The 16,552-nt window shown below is 40.2% G+C and overlaps 1 pseudogene; it reads left to right on the top strand.

Moving 5' to 3' along the window:
• Positions 1-14,079: 14,079 nt before the first annotated feature.
• LOC102467750 (60S ribosomal protein L5-like) lies at positions 14,080-15,034 on the top strand (annotated as a pseudogene).
• The last annotated feature ends 1,518 nt before the right edge of the window (positions 15,035-16,552 follow it).

Here is a 16,552-nt window from a genome sequence, read left to right on the forward strand (position 1 = left end):
GCCCGGCGTGGGTCTTAAGCCACCGGGTCCGGGACGTGAACCGCGGTCGACTATGTGGGAGTCCAGCGACATAGCCATTACGCTAACTGCTGGTTCCCTTACTATTCCCATTTTCAAACTAAATAATTGTTTTTTGGTTTTTTGTTTTTGTTTTTGTATTTTTTTTTTTTGGAAACTTGCAATACATGACACAGGTAGTAAGTGTTAAGTCAGGTTTTAAGATGGTGCCTGGTAGGGTGTGGTGGTGCCCGCCCTATGGCAAGATGGTGCCTGGTATACGGAACCTATTTAGAACAAACGTGGCATGGTACCTCCCGAACTGCACAGTGCTCTAGTCACTAGAAATTCCTAAGACAGGAGCATCTGTTTGTGTAAGCCGAACTGTTCTGATGGTCTTTATATTTGTTCACATTCTCTGTGCATTGATTTCCTGTGGAAATTTTGTCTTATTTCAGGTAAAAGAAACTAAGAAAAGAGTTTATAGCACTTTGGAACTAAGGGCTTAAAATAAGTAAATTCAGGGCCAGCAATTGGTGTAGTGGTTGAGGCACTGGACTCCCACATGGCAGACCACAATTAGACTCCCAGACCTTGCAGCTTGCTTTGTCACTTTCCCTCTCTCTCTCTTTCTCTCTCTCTCTCCATGGTGAATAAAAATTTAAAAATAATAATAGTAATAATAATAAATAAATAAAATTAAATAATTCTTTAAAAATAAATAAAGAGATTCATATGATTGTGACTATATGAACTATGCTAAACAACCCCATGGAAGGGTCAAGTTGATTGATATGACAACATGATTCCTTTTATAGACCTTCACTTACTACCTAGAGATCTTTTTGTAAATTTTTGTTTGTGTTTTGTGAAAGAAAGATGTTTTTCTTTTTTCCTCTTCATTCTTTCTTTTCTTTTCCTTCCTCTTCTTTTCTTTTCTTTTCTTTTTCTTCCCCATCAATCTTTCTTTACTTTTCTTTTTTTCTTCCTTCACCAAACTGGGGATGGAGACACAATGGAGGCATAACTTGCCATAGATTTCCTGCTACAGTGACTTCCACACTTTCTGTTTGCCCTTTAGGGGTGAGGCAACATCTTATGATCTTGGAGAGGAAGCCCAAAGAGAATCTATTACCATAAAACATAACCCAGCAATCTTATCACATCACTTGACAGTATCACTTTAGTTAACGTTGAGTTAGTGTTTCTATTATAAACCCAATTTGCTGAAGAGGGAGGAGGACAAGAAGGAGAGATGGGCTCATACGTCAACCGCGTAAAGTGACATGAGGCTGAAAGCAGGTTTCCAACAGGGGAGAACTCTGAAACCATGACACCTAGGAGAAAAGAATGCATCCACGCTCCATACCTACATTATTCAAAACAGGGTAGCACGAACAGTACTGGAAATATTAATGCAGTACCACTGGGCTTGTCCACTAATGTCCCCCTTTTCCCCTGTTGGTGAGAAGGGGCACATTGAACAGTTGAAGGAAAGAAGAGGTAAGTAATAGGAAAGGCAATAAACTAGAAAAACTGAGTTCTAGTTCTTTGTCTGCCATGTATTGGCCACATGGTGATCGAGTCAATTTGTAACTTAATAAGATGATATTGGTTTCCTCATACTGTAAATAGTGCCAATGGCGCCTTTGCCAGAGCAGATCCCCGTAAGGATCAAATGGAGTGGGTCTCAGAGCACACACTCTAGCTCAGGAACCACAGCATAAATGAGAGACACATCAGGACTTCACTGAGTAGATCCAAATCTCAATAGGGAGAGTTGTCAAATGTCTATTTTGGAGGCCAGCAGGTGACATGGTGGTTAAGACACTGGATTCCCACATGGCCAACCACGGATCAAGTCTTGGACCTGGCGGCTTGCTCTCTCATTTCCCCTCTCTCTGTCTCTCTCTGGTCAAATTAAAAAATAAAAATAAAATTAAATAAATAATTCTAAAAAGAAATTTAAAAGTCTGTTTTGCATGCTCAGATTCACCACTCTGAACCTGTGTGAGTTCCTCCTGGCTTCACTCTCTCTTTAGCAGTGAGAGTTTTTCCTGGCAGTGTCAGGGAGAAGATCATGTGGATTATCCCTTTGAGGATAAGCAGTGCCCTTGGGTAAAAGGGTATCTATTTTACTTACAAATTTTAAGTTAAAGAAGGCTATTTCAAAAAGTTTATGAAAAAAATGCAATTAAAGTACAAGTTTATATTAGCAAAAATATTCATCAAATATCAATGAAAAAGAAGGCATCAAAGGGTATGTGCAAGAGAGAGAGAGAGAGAGATGGAGAGACAGGGTAAGGAGGGAACAGAATATAGTGCAGCTGTAGCTGGCTGGGCAGATGAAAGGCTACAATACATACGTGCATACGTTCTTATAGTCACATAAGCTCATTGCCCCAATGATTACTCTAAAAAATGGAAAAAAAAGACCTTTAACTTTATGAATACCAACACAACGAATCATATACACACATATTCAGAATGTTTTAAAACTTTGATAATGATACTAAAGAACTTCAAATTGTAATCGCATATAGCTCAAAGATTCTGTTTGAAACAAAGAGAACACAGGCACATCTGCCCTGAAAGATGCATGAGAGTCAAGATGGGGTCTGTTACAGCAGTTTCTGTTTACCCTGTAATACTTGTTTTCTCCTGATAAATCATTTTCAACTAGGAAAATATCTGTCTGATATAAGGATAATCTTCCCAAGCCGCCTTGGAGTCAGGACTAACTTTTGGCCAATGATGTGAGAGGGAAAATCTTATACAATTTCTGAGCTGTGCCCTTAAAATCAAGCATGTCCCTGTTCTCTTCCCTTATCTCACTTCCTGGTGACCAGAGTTTAGACAAGGTGTTGTAGGCCATTTTTGGCCACGTGAAAAGATAACTCTCTAAGGATAGTGAAACAATAAACCGGGAGGCACATGGACTTCTGAACATTTCATTTGAACATTTTAGTTTGAACTTTTATTTGTGAGTAGAAAAAAGAATCCGTCTTGTATAAGCTACTGCTATCTTCAGTCTCTCTCATAGAAACCAAGCTTATACTTTAAGACATCATCTCTCTCCTTTTCAAGAGGGCTAGCACCACACCACTGCATTTGCACTGACCAACATTCAGAGTTAAGAATCAGACAGGGTATAAACCATTCCGCAACCTTACTCTAAATACGAGTGCAGCATAGCAGAATTGCCGCTGTCGCATCAGCTGTAGCTTCCCCAGGTTAGCTGCAGCAGGCTATTCCCAGCACGCTGTGTACTTTTCAAGACCTGCCTCTCCCATCTTCTCTACCTGAGGGCTTTGTCTGGTATCACAGGAGCTTGCTCGGTCTCCCTCAGGTGCTGCCCAGAAGGACAGAGGAATCCACATGCTCAGGGAAGCTCTCCTTCAAAAGAGAATGGGAACTGGACAATAAGCATCCGGTCTCCCCAGCCTTCCCTAGAGAGCTCTGAGCAGAACTTCCTCATGGCTTTTCAGAGAGTTCTCCAGGCCCATCTAGACCTAGTTGCTCCTAGCTCTCCTCCATGATACATATATTTATTATTTTCTCTTCTCCTTTACTTGTCTCTTTTTATCCATGTTTTTCCCTTGAGCTTTCTGAGATCGCATCCTAAATAAATGACAAAGACAAGTCTTCATTTCAGGGTTTACTTTTTGTGAGACCCAAACCAAATAGTCCTTAGTTTTGTTATTCTCTCACTCCATTGATAAGAGAGGTTAGGAATGAGAAATGGTTAGGAAGAAAGTGGTTAGAATAAAACTAATAATTATCACACACACACACACACACACACACACACACACACCCTGGAAAATAATTACATGAATTTATCTTTAGATTGTTCATATGAAATGTCTCAACTTTTTTAAATAAAAAGAATAATTTTATTTCATGTTATTTATTTATCTTAATTTGGCCAGAGAGGGACAGAGCAAGAGAGCGAGAGAGAATGTGAGGAAGCAAACTGCCAGATTCAGTACTTGAACCGTGGTTGGTCATGTGGGTGAGGAAGCAAACCGCCAGGTTCAGTTCTTGAACTGTGGTTGGTCATGTGGGAGTCCAGAGTCCTTAACCACCAAGGCAACTGCTAGCCCTGGAATTTCTCAACATCTATGTCACAAATACTTCTGGGTTTTCCCAAAGTGTAAAAATTTCAAGCAATACCTTGGCACTAAGAATTGCAGTAAAATTTTTTGATGTAGGAAATATGTATCTTTAACATACAATGATGCTTTAATACAAAGATTTCTGAGGCTTAATTAAAGTTTAGTCAAAAAACTAAGTGAAAATATGTTTTTTTCAAGGTATTCTCATGGAATTGTGAATTGTGACATGAACTCACTTCTCTTTAATTCTCCTTGAAACCAACAGAGAATCAAGAAACCCTTTCCTGTTTGCCTGAACTTACTATTGAAATAATTTTCTCTCTCTCTCACTCTCTCTTTTTAATTGTCAAAATACACATGTGCTCTCTAAAGAAAGAGAGTTAGAGAGAGAGAAAAAGAGAGGGATAGAAAGATCCTTCCCCACCCCCACAATAACTACAATTCCTTCTCCATCCCATGAGGATTTGCAGCATGCATACATACGTGCACCCCCTGTGCTATTCAAATCCCTGGGGCCAGGATTCCAACCATGGCCAGTCGACCATGTGGAAACTGGCTCTCCATGCACAGGGCTTAACCCATTGCATAATAAGGCTGGCCCTGAAATACCTTTAAAAGTGATTTTGTTTGCTTAATGTTCATTTCTTTCTTGGTTGAAAGAGAGAGAAAGGCAATCACTCCCAGCAGGGTCTCATGCCTTGATTCTTTTCCCCAGCCAGGGGTACCTACAGTCCTGGCATCTACATGTGGACGGGGCACTAAACCCCCTTCTTAAATACAGCCTCTGCCTTGCAGAGCGTGTGCACTTCTGCTGTGCCACAACTGCTGGGCCAGCTACTGAAGTATCTTTAAGAAAAAAAAAATCCAATTCCTGGCTTTCAAGCTCCTGTATTGGGAATAAGTTCGTATGCATGCACTTGAAAGTACAAGCTTGGCAGCAATAGAACAGTTTACTTGTGGGTAATAGCTTTTTGGTTTCTTTGACTGTTAGTAAAAACATAATTCTTATTAATAAGGGAATTCAGCAAGGATAAAAGTGAAGGTAAGAGCAGTTTAAAAGCTACTCATTTCTAAAATGTTTTATTCATATTGCTTTACATTTTTATACACTTAATTTACTGATGTTGCTCACCCTTAATTTTAAGAACTATAAACTATTGAAAGCATAACTGTCGCTGTAACAGAGGCAGAATTATCTTTCACTTGTCATCTTTCCAATTAGATAATAGATATACAGAAACTAATCTTACTGCGACTCTGACTGTGTGTAGTAAACTTCATGATAACGAATCTTTTTATTTTAAAATAGAAGCCTTGAAAAAAACGTATATGCAGAAATTCAACCCGACTAGCTCCAGGAGGTCTTGCTGCTTTGCAATTCAAAGTTCCTGCCGTGAAGTAGATTACTAACTAGCACATTCAATGCTCTCTTTTCCAAGACAAGCAGTCCAACAACTGAGACAATGAATTTGTGTGGGATGACCCCTTCAAAAGATACATTTGATAATTGCACCACATTAGGTGAGACCAGATGGCATAGGTCAATCCCATGAGATGCACTTACTATCTTACTTACTAGGCCACTGCATTCTTTTTGGCGTCATACTGTTTCCTGTTTTCTAGAACCTAAAGTCAGACCAGCATTGTTCTTCCTAACTACACCCTATATGGCCATGTGGAAGAAACTAGCATAGGGTATTTTACCAACATGGAGAATCAACTGAGGTTGCATTTAGGCTAATGCTGAAATTACAACACCTGACGCTCCATCTTCCCATACAGGTGCTTAGCCACCTTCAAGGGTTCTTTGGTCACTTTTGTCAACACCCAAGTATGTTGTTTCTAGTCCATTTGGGCTCTGCCACTGTTACTGGTACTTTCTGTAGGCACCTAACTCCACAAGTACAGTCTGCCTAGTTTGTCTAGTTTTTGATCTCAACAGTATTGGGCTCTCCCAGGGTCCCATATTCTGGTCTGAAGAACCAACTCTCCCCTACAGCCTCACCAGGGTCCTGAAGAATACTTAATGCATAGTATCTCAGGAAGTCGGCTCCTTCAGCATCTGACTCCCAGCACATTGTCTGTCATCAGCGGCTACTCCAGAAAAGCAGATATTTCATCAAAGGGCAAGGAAAAATGCTGCTCCTAAATCTTTTGAGAAAAAAAAAAAAATTTCTCCAAGAGACATAAATGCACAAAAAATACAATTTTGCTTAGTGCATAGGAAAAGGTTAGATGATCAGGAATGATTAGCAGTGTAGTCACTTAGAGCAATGTCATTTCAAATAGCTTTCCTAGCACCCACTCTGCTCTAGGAGTGTAGAGTTCAATGGTTCCCTTTAGGGAGTTTTATCCAGATCAAGGGAAAAGATTGCCCCAAGTACCCCTTTTTGCAACATAGAATACGAACAGTTTGAAATTAATGTCTTTGTTCTTAATCTTCTACCCTATTAGTATATTAGCAAAATTAAAGATGAACTGCAAGGACAATCAAACTTAATTACCCCCTCTCTATGCCACTCCTTCCCAAATTGCCAACTGATCAGCCTGGACACAGAGTTCAGTTCTGAGACACAGGCTGCAGAACCTACCATATTTTCCTTTAAGGATGTTTGTTATATTTAACCTGGTCTTTTTCCAGAAAAATTTTAATCACTGTCAAAATAATGCCTATTTGAAAGAAACTGTTAAATAAAGTAAGCAATGATGACTATAGTTGCTATCAAGAACATTTTATTATGATCCCAGTGATTCAAATTTCAACTTTAAATCTTTAATACAAATTAAAATTGAATAATGAAATACGCTGTGCTAGCAAGTGGCATGGTGGTAAAGGCACTGAATCCCACATGGTTGACTCTGTGGTTTGAGTTCTGGATCTAGTGACTTTAAAAAATGCATCAGGTTGGGGCCAGCAGGAACATGGTGGTTAGGGGCGCTGGACTCTCACATGCCCATCCACCACATCATGGTTCGAGTCCTGGACCTGGAGGCTTGCTTTCTCACTTTCCCTTTCTCTTTCTCTGTGTCTCTCTCTGAAAATACTAAAAATAATAATAATAAAATTTTAAAAAGCTTTAAAAAAAATGCATCAGGGGGACCAGTAGTTAGCGTAATGGCTATGTCGCTGGACTCCCACATAGTGGACCGCGGTTCGAGTTCCGGACCCGGTGGCTTAAACTCACGCCGGGCACGTGTGCATGCGTGCCCAAGATCCCGAGAGGAGAATGGAGAAGGGATTGTGGCGTGACCATCCCCCCGGGGGGTGATTTCCTGCTTTCTGTCTCTCTGTCTCTCTCTGTCTGTCTGGTGAGCGCACGTGCCCTATAGCAAAAATCTCTCAAAAAAAAAAAAAAATGCATCAGGCATGTGTGTGTGCATCCAAAATCCTGAGAAGAGAATGGATAAGAGATTGTGGCACGGTCATCCCCAGTAGAGGGTGATTTCTCACTTTCGCTCTTTCTTGGTCTCTCTGTGGTGAAAGCACATGCCCTTTAGAAATATATATATTTTTTTAAAGTATAAAGAAGAATATGTTGCAAGGCCAGCAGGTGGTGTGGTGGATGGGGTGCCAAACTCCCACATGGCCGACCATGGTTCAAGTCCCAGACTTGGTGGCTTGCTTTCCCACTTTCCCTCTCTCTGTCTCCCTCTGGAGAGCACATGTGCCCTTTAGCAAATTAAACAATAATAATAATGATAACTAAAAGTAAACAAATAATTTTTTAAAAGAATATTTTGTGAGACTGGCAGATGGTGTGGTGGTTTAGGATGCTATACTCCCATGTGGCCAACTGTGGTTTGAATCCTGATCCTGGTGGCTTGCTTTCTCACTTTCCCTCTCTCTCACTCTTGCTCTCGCTCTGTCCCTCTCTGGTCAAAAATGAAAAACAAATAAATAAAATAATTTTTAAAAAAGTATGTTTTGTAGTGCATACTTTTGTGCTTAAATCTCTATCAGTATTTCAAATTATTACCTCAGAACATATCCTATGAAGTGACATTTTAGGATATAAAATATTTTGGTAGAAATATTTTGGCAAACTCCCTTTCAATAAATTGTGACAATTTATATAATTCCCAAATATATGAGTTGCTAATTTCACTATCTATTTATCAACTTTGAATATGTCATTAAACAAGGGTTCTGGGCCAGTCCCATAGCACAACAGTTAAGCACTGTACATAGAAAACCCCATCTCACAAGGTTATCCGTGTTTCTCATCCCAGCTCCAGTGGCTTAAAAAAACATGCCAGATGCTTGCTTGCCCCAAACCTTGGAGGAAAAAATATTATGGAGTAACCATGCCTCATTGGAGGTGCTTTCTCCCTCTTTTCTGTCTTTCCTCAGTGAATACACATGCTCTCCAACAATTTTTTTAATTAAGTTTTCAGTCATTATTTCCTCAACCCCCCCCCCCCCCCCTTTTTTTTTTCTTTCCCTCTTTCCTAGCTCTGGCTTCCTCTGGAACTGCCAGTATATGTATGTTAGTACACTTAGTGGTGTCTCACAGGTCTCTGAGGTTCTGTTCATTTTTCTTTATTCCTTTCATCTTTAGGTTTCTCAGGATGGAAAACCCCAAGTGACCTTTCTTCACATTTCCTAATTCTGATTTCTGCCTGCACATATCTGTGGTTCAGCACTTGTGATGAACTTTTTATTTCAGTTATTGTATTTTCCTATGGAATTTCTAGCTTCATAATTTCTGTCTCTTTATTGGTATTCTCTATTTGGTGAGCCACCTCTATCACTTTCCTTCAGTTCTTTAGACATGGCTTCCTTTGGGTCTTTAAGCATATCTAAATGTCTGACTAAAAGTCTTTACCTAATGAATTCGACATTTGGCCTTCCTCAGGACCAGTTGTATTTTATTTTAAAAAATTAACTTTATTTATTATTATTGCTTTTTAAATTTTTCATAGGGCCATGCATTCACCACAGAGAGACAGAGAGAAAGAGAGAAAGTGAGAAAACAAGCTGCCAGGTCTGGGACTCAATCAATGTTCAATCATGAGGGGGTCTAGTACCCCAACCACCGTGCCACCTGCTATCTCCCAGGAGCATCATTTAGTGACTGCTTTCTCCAGTGTATGTGCCATACTTTTTTGTTTCTTTGCATATTTGTCAAAAACTAAGCTTTTTTGGGGACCAGCAGATGTCAAAACTACTACTCCCACATAGTCGACCGCAGTTCAAGCCTGGACCCAGGGGTTTAAAACTTATGCTGGGTGCGTGTGTATGTATGCCCAAAATCCCCAGAGGAGAATGGAAGAGAAGGGATTTTGGTGTGACCATCTTCGCAGGACGAGGAGGGGGTGATTCTTGCTTACTGTCTCTCTGTCTCTCTCTGTCTCTCCAGCAAGAGCATGCCCCCTAAAGGAAAACTCTCTCTCTAAAAACAAACAAACAAATAAAAACTGAAACTCTTTTAAAATGGAAACTCCGGAAGTCAGCTTCTACGCTTCTCCAAAGTTTGTTCTTGTTGTTTTTTGTTGTCATTGTTCTTTCAGTGAACTCTCTAAACTGATTTTGTTAAGTCTCTGTGTTTTCTTATTTGTGACTCCTGAAGTCTCTGCTGAAATAACTTAGTGATTAGCTATTAATTAGACAGAATTTTTTTTTAATGCCAGGAATCACTACATCTCTCTGTCTTTGCCAAGGTGCTCTGTGTGTGTGTGTGTTAGAGTTCGCCTTAGTACTCAGCCAGGCAATGGATAACCCTGTCTTAACCTGTACTTCCTGCTATGTGGTCTAGCATGGCCTTAGGTGACAAGGCGCTTCTTAGTCTTTCCTGAGCATGCTCAGTCCTGAACTTGTACACAGCCCTACACATGTGCATTGACTTTGAGATTTCTTGAAATACATCATAGCTGTTCAAAGCTTCTTATACACATCTCATTTCCCAACTGTTTTCCTTTTTTTTTTTTTTTTTTTGAAAGGTTTTTGCTATAGGGCGTGTATGCTCTCCAGAAAGACAGAGAGAGACAGACAGACAGAAAGTGAGAAAGAGTTTAAGCCACTGGGTCCAGGACTTGAACCGTGGTCGACTACATGGGAGTCCAGACTACATGGGAATCCAGAGACACAGCTATTATGCTAACTGCTTGTTCCCCCAACTGTTTTTCTTAAATTTGTGTTTAGCCTAAACACAATAGCCTATTTGATCCCAAATGTTATCTACCACCTCCTGCAGGCACAGTGTTAAACAGTTGGCCTCTTTTGGTTTTGACAAATGTCTCTGGGGAGAAGATTGCCGACACCCGGGGAGCTCTCATTGTAAGCTGTTCTTTTTCAAGGCTCCCATAGTACTGGGCAGGGAAATGGGAATAAGACAAGGTAAAATGTCCCTTTTCCTATAGAGATAAGGTTATTTTTCCTTTTTCTTTTTCTTTTCTTTCTTTCTTTCTTTTTTTTTTTTTGAGAGTTTTTTTGCTATAGGGCACATGCGCTCGCCAGAAAGACAGAGAGAGCCAGAGAGACAGAAAGCAAGAAATCGCCCCCCCAGGGGGGATGGCCACTCTGCAATCCTTTCTCCTCCAATCTCTCTTCCATCCTCCTCTCAGGATCTTGGGCATGCACGCACACGCGCCCAGCATGAGTTTAAGCCACCAGGTTCGGGACTCAAACCATGGTTGACTACTTGGGAGTTCAGCGACATAGCCATTATGCTAACTACTGGTCCCGAGATAAGGTTATTTTTCTTGACTAACACTTGGCAGATTGCTGCAAGTCTTTTACAATTTCTGTATTCCTAAAAAAAATGATTTCTAGTGTTTTGCAAGTGTTTTCATTGTGTTTATGGGAGAAAGGATTTTGGAGGAACTTACTCTGCCATCTTCACTGAAGTCTCCTCATCCACCAAATGAAGACATCTGTCTGAAAAAAGAAAATTGCATAGCTTTAGAATGTTGAGTTTTTCTTGGGATCTCATTTAATATATACTATTAATACATTTCCATTTATACTCATGTATACATGCAGTTTTGTACAAATCGCAACAAAAGGAGAGATTTTGATTTCAAAATACCCTAACAGCCATAGAAACACACCAAATACAACCCCTCCAAACAATTCCTACCATGCTCCATTGTTTATTAATTTCTTTCCTTATTTGCATATCAACTGGCTTGCCTCTAATTAAGTAGGAAAGAAATTAATAGGAATTCCGATGTGGCAGATGCAGCAATTTCTGCAAGGATAAAGGCCCTACCATCTCGTATCACCACTTTTAATCTTCATCAGAAACTTTGGCCTTCAACAGTTAAACAAAAAAGAAAAGAAAAATACAACAAGGCTCTCCTCATATCACCAAATACCCTGCTTAGGAGGGAAATAGAAGAAAAGATCTAAGACTTTATTTAACCTACCCAGAGTGAATTTCAATGTAGCCTTTGCATTCTCAGGTCACTCAACCCTTGATCTGCCCAATGTTGATTCATCATCTCTTAGATTTTGCTAAAAACCTGGAAAAACTTTCTGTGCACTGCTCATGTTGGGCCAATTTTAGCTATGCTAATTACAAACAAAAAAAAAAAGTGTTAGACATCAAAATCTGCAGGTGAAAAAAAGTAATACCTATTTGCATCAAACCTACCTGTCAAGTGTTATTCCTCTTGAAGCAACACAATGTTGTTCTATAATGAGTGGGAAGCTTCGAGGCAGTGTTGTGTATTTATGAGATGAGGCACATTTGGAGTTGTCTTTTCTAGTCACAACTCTATAAGGTCCTTGCATCGGAGCTTATAAAACACACCAGTGAAGATCCCTGGTTCCAGATGCAGCCTGCCACAAGTTCAGTAATACCCATTCTAAACACAATAATAACTTAGAGGACTAGACATTATTCATGCCACTAAAAACAACATATGGCCTTCAATAGATGGGAAGGTACAGTAGGAAGGGCCAGAGCTGTAGAATGTCTTAAGAAACATAATTAAATTCAACATTTTTTTTTCCTAAAGGAAGAAGAAGAAGGAGAAGAGGAGGAGGAGAGGAGAAGGAGGAGAGAAGGAGGGAAGAGCTGGAGGAAGAAGACAAAGAAACTTTTATTTGTTGTTTTATCCTAAAAGTTCATAAGGAAAAAGCTTATGTAGCTTCTCCTTTCTCCACCCAAAATGATAATGCTTAGAACACACCTTAAAATAAGACATAAAAGAGAATTTCATCACAGCAAAAGAAGTAAAATATTTAAGAACTATTAAGAGTTGCAAAAATCTAATTCTTCATACACAAGTTTGGTCTCACGACATAAATATGCTAACTGCTGGTTCCCAAGAAGTAAAATATTTAAGAACTATTAAGAGTTGCAAAAATCTAATTCTTCATACACAAGTTTGGTTTCACCAACCTGTCTGCTCTTTGAAGTTTCTTCAATATCTGTAGCCTATCACAGATCCCCTTTAAAAACTTCAGAAGTCATACTTAAATACGTATTTCTCAGGACCAGCAGATGGCATAATGGTTACATCACTGGACTCCCACATGGCTGACCAAGTTTTGAGTCTGGACCTGGAGGCTTGAAATGCATTGCTGGCATGTGTGTGTGCATGCTCAAAATCACCAGAGGAGAATGGAGGAGATGGGATTGCCATCTCTCCCAGGGGGTGGTTTCTTACTTTCTGTCTCTCTGTCTTTCCAGTAAGCACACACACCCTATAGCAAAAATCTCTCTAAAAAATAATGTATTTTTATGGTCAATCCATGGCAAGGTGGTTAAGGTGGCTGGATCTCACATATCCAAACTCAAGGTTCAAGTCTCAGAACTGACGGCTTGAGAAACACACTGGGCATGTGTGTGTGCATATGTACCCAACATTCCAAGAGGAGAATAGAGGGGAAGGGATTATGGCATGGCCATCCCCCCTCAAGGGTAATTTTTTACTTTCTATCTCTCTCTCTTTCTCCAGTGAGTACACCTACCCTCTGGCAAAATGTTCTAAAAATGTGCCTCTCGTTTATGTTGTACCCAATCCCAGACAAAGTTGTAGAAATCAACGCAGATCATTTGCCTAAAAAATTAACATCTCTCTGTCTCCTTTTTGAAAATTTCTCATAGTGTTTTCATGTAGAAATAGTTTACATTTAAAATGTAACATAGGGCTGTGAAATGTAGTCATGGAAACCCTGACAGTATGCAAAAAAGAGAGACTTGAGGATTCAGTGAGTCTTTTGATTTTTTCAAATACAATAGTTCCCTTAGAAAAGTCATTTTTGCCATATGGTGAAGTATGTGTGGTAATTTTCTACGCTTGCAAATAGAATTCTGCAAAATGTGATCAACTGTTTAGTCAATGGACTCTAAGTGAACCCAAATTTCTGTTTTGCTCACTATTCCCAGGGACAGTAGATGCCAACACTTATACACTACCAAAAACAACACTTAATGTCTAGTTTTAAGCACCCATCCCTATAGGGGCCAGTAGGTGGTGTGGTTGTTAAAGGCGCTGAACTCCCATATGGCTGGCCGTGGTTCGAGTCCCAAACCTAGTCGCTTGCCTTCTCTCTCTCTCTGAGCAAACTGGAATGTAATAATAATAATAAATAAAATTTAAAAATTAGTTATTGGGAACCAAAAGTTAGCGTAATGGCAATGTCGCTGGACTCCCACGTAGTTGATCGTGGTTCGGGTCCCGGACCCGGTGCCTTAAAACTCACACAGGGCGCGTGTGTGTGCATGCCCAAGATCCCAAGAGGAGAATGGAGAAGGGATTGCGGCATGACCATCCCCACTGGGGGGTGATTTCTCGCTTTCTGTTTCTATGTCTCTCTCTGTTTGTCTGGCAAGCGCACGTGCCCTATAGCAAAAAACCTCTCCAAAAAAAAATAATAATTTTTTTAAAGGGCTGGCAGGCTCCAATTAAAGATTAATAGGATAGGTTAGAAGTTTACCAAAATTGCTTTTATCCCCCTGTAGTGCTTGTGGGCATGCAGGTCGGCTGCAGCCGCTGGCCACTGTTGCGTGGGATGGGATTTGTTAAAGTCATCAAGAATAGGCCTACTTTAAGAGATACCAAGTGAAATTTAGAAGACGACGACGAGAGGGTAAAAGTGATTACTTTGCTCGGAAATGCTTAGTGATCCAGGGTAAAAATAAGTACAACACACCCAAATACAGGATGAGAGTTCGTGTAACTAACAGAGATATCATTTGTCAGATAGCTTATGCCCGTATAGAAGGGGATATGATAGTCTGCTCAGTGTATGCACACAAACTACCAAAACACGGTGTGAGGGTTGGCCTGACAAATTACGCTGCAGCATATTGTACTGGCCTGCTGCTGGCCCACGGGCTTCTCAGTAGGTTTGGCATGGACAAGATCTATGAAGGTCAAGTGGAAGTGACTAGAGATGAGTACAATGTAGAAAGCATCGATCGTCAACCTGGGGCCTTCACCTGCTATTTGGATGCAGGCCTTGCCAGAACCACCACTGGCAATAAAGTTTTGGGGACCCTGAAGGGAGCGGTGGATGGAGGCTTATCTATCCCTCACAGTACCAAACAATTCCCTGATTATGATTCTGAAAGCAAGGAATTTAATGTAGAAGTCCATCGGAAGCACATCATGGGCCAGAACGTTGCAGACTACATGCGTTACCTAATGGAAGAAGTTGAAGACGCCGACAAGAAACAGTTCTCTCAGTACATAAAGAACAATGTAACTCCAGACATGATGGAGGAGATGTATAAGAACACTCACACTGCTATACGAGAGAACCCAGTCTAGGAAAAGAAACCCAAGAAAGAAGTTAAAAAGAAGAGGTGGAATTGTCCCAAGATGTCCCTTGCCCAGAAGAGAGATCGGGTAGCCCAGAAGAAGGCAAGCTTCCTCAGAGCTCAGGAGTGGGCTGCTGAGAGCTAAACCAAACAATTTTCTATGACTTTATTCAAGATAAAAGATAATAAATCACAAGAAAGCAACAACAACAACAACAAAAGTTTACCAAAATTATTCCATTTAGAAAATACTGAAGCATTTAGTTTTAAAAGGCCAGAGACCTTTTTGGAAACTTGTTTGTGACTTGAAATTTGAGAGGCCAGCAGATGGCATGATTAAGACACTGTATTCCCACATGGCCCACCACAGTTCAAGTCCCAGATCTGGTGGTTGCTTTCTCACTCTCCTCTTTCTCTCTCTATGTTTCTCTCTGGTCAAACTGAATAATAAAAATAAATAAATATTTTTTTTTAAAAAAAGAAATTCTAAATTGGGCCAAGAGTCAATTCTTGCCTTCTCTCCACATCTAATATCCATAATATTCCCATGATTCTCTTTTTGAGACAAGCATTTTCTGGGTCATTAAGTCTATGGATGTAAGTCAACTTCTGCTACAAATCAATAAAAAAATCTCATCTGCATAACAGTGAGTAGTTACAATTTCTACAAGTGGACTGACATAGCTCTTCCTTAGGGTGCTGGACAGGGAGGGGGTGGAGGCAGCTCTGTTCCCTGCACCTAACACTAGAGCCCAGGCTGGAGGGTAAGTAGCTAATCCAGCAGATCTTCCTACAGCAATGGTCAAAGAGCAAGAGTATTATCCCAACTATGCAAATATATCTAAACCTCTGCTTGCATCAAACTTGCTAATATCTCCTTGGCCAAAATAAGTAGCAGGCTTAAGCCCAATGTCAAGGTGGAGTGACATATACTCTTCCCACCGAGGTAAGGTGATGGAGTGCACATTCACTTACCATTAAAAATTTATCACAATTCACCCTTTCATTCTCAAATATTCTCTATCTTTTCATGCACAAAATATATTCACTCTATGCCCTCCTAAAATCATAGTATTAGATTCAAAGTTCAAGACCTCATGATCTATACCTGGTCTGGCTGCAGTTCCTTTTGATCCACTGACCTAGGAACTAAAATTACACGAATTGTCTATCTCCCTTGTATAGAAGATCCACAGTAAATACTTTCGCTGGTAAAAAGGGAGGAATAGAAAGCACATAGTAGTCACTGGTCCATAGATATTTTGGAGTCCCACAGAGAAAATGTCCTTATGGCTCTAAACAGTAGAGAACTTAAATACTTGCTTTCTAACTGCTCTTGCCTAAAAGATGGACCGAAATAAGATATAATATATTCTACGGTGCAGTTAGTTGGAACAAAAGCAATATTGAATGACAGCTGTGCACAGGAGGGAGCTGAGCCTTCTTGTATGAAAAGACACAATGAAAATCCGTATCTGTACAATCCTGTGAGTTAAGACAAGGTAATCAGTTTTGTCCTCTACTGATATGGATCCCATAAACAACAGAATCATGGCCACGGCTCCTGTTAAGACTTGGGTTTTGCTTCCTGGGTGCTGCTCCCAGTCCACTGTTCTCACAGAACTCGGGCTATCACTTCTGAAGGTCTTTTCACTGTCATCATCCTCCTTGACTACATCTAAGAGAACATTTGAAAAATAAGTCCTTCTCAATCATTAAGCA

The sequence above is a fragment of the Tupaia chinensis genome, unplaced genomic scaffold (genome assembly GCF_000334495.1).
Source record: "Tupaia chinensis unplaced genomic scaffold, TupChi_1.0 Scaffold000288_2, whole genome shotgun sequence".
Lineage (NCBI taxonomy): Eukaryota > Metazoa > Chordata > Mammalia > Scandentia > Tupaiidae > Tupaia > Tupaia belangeri.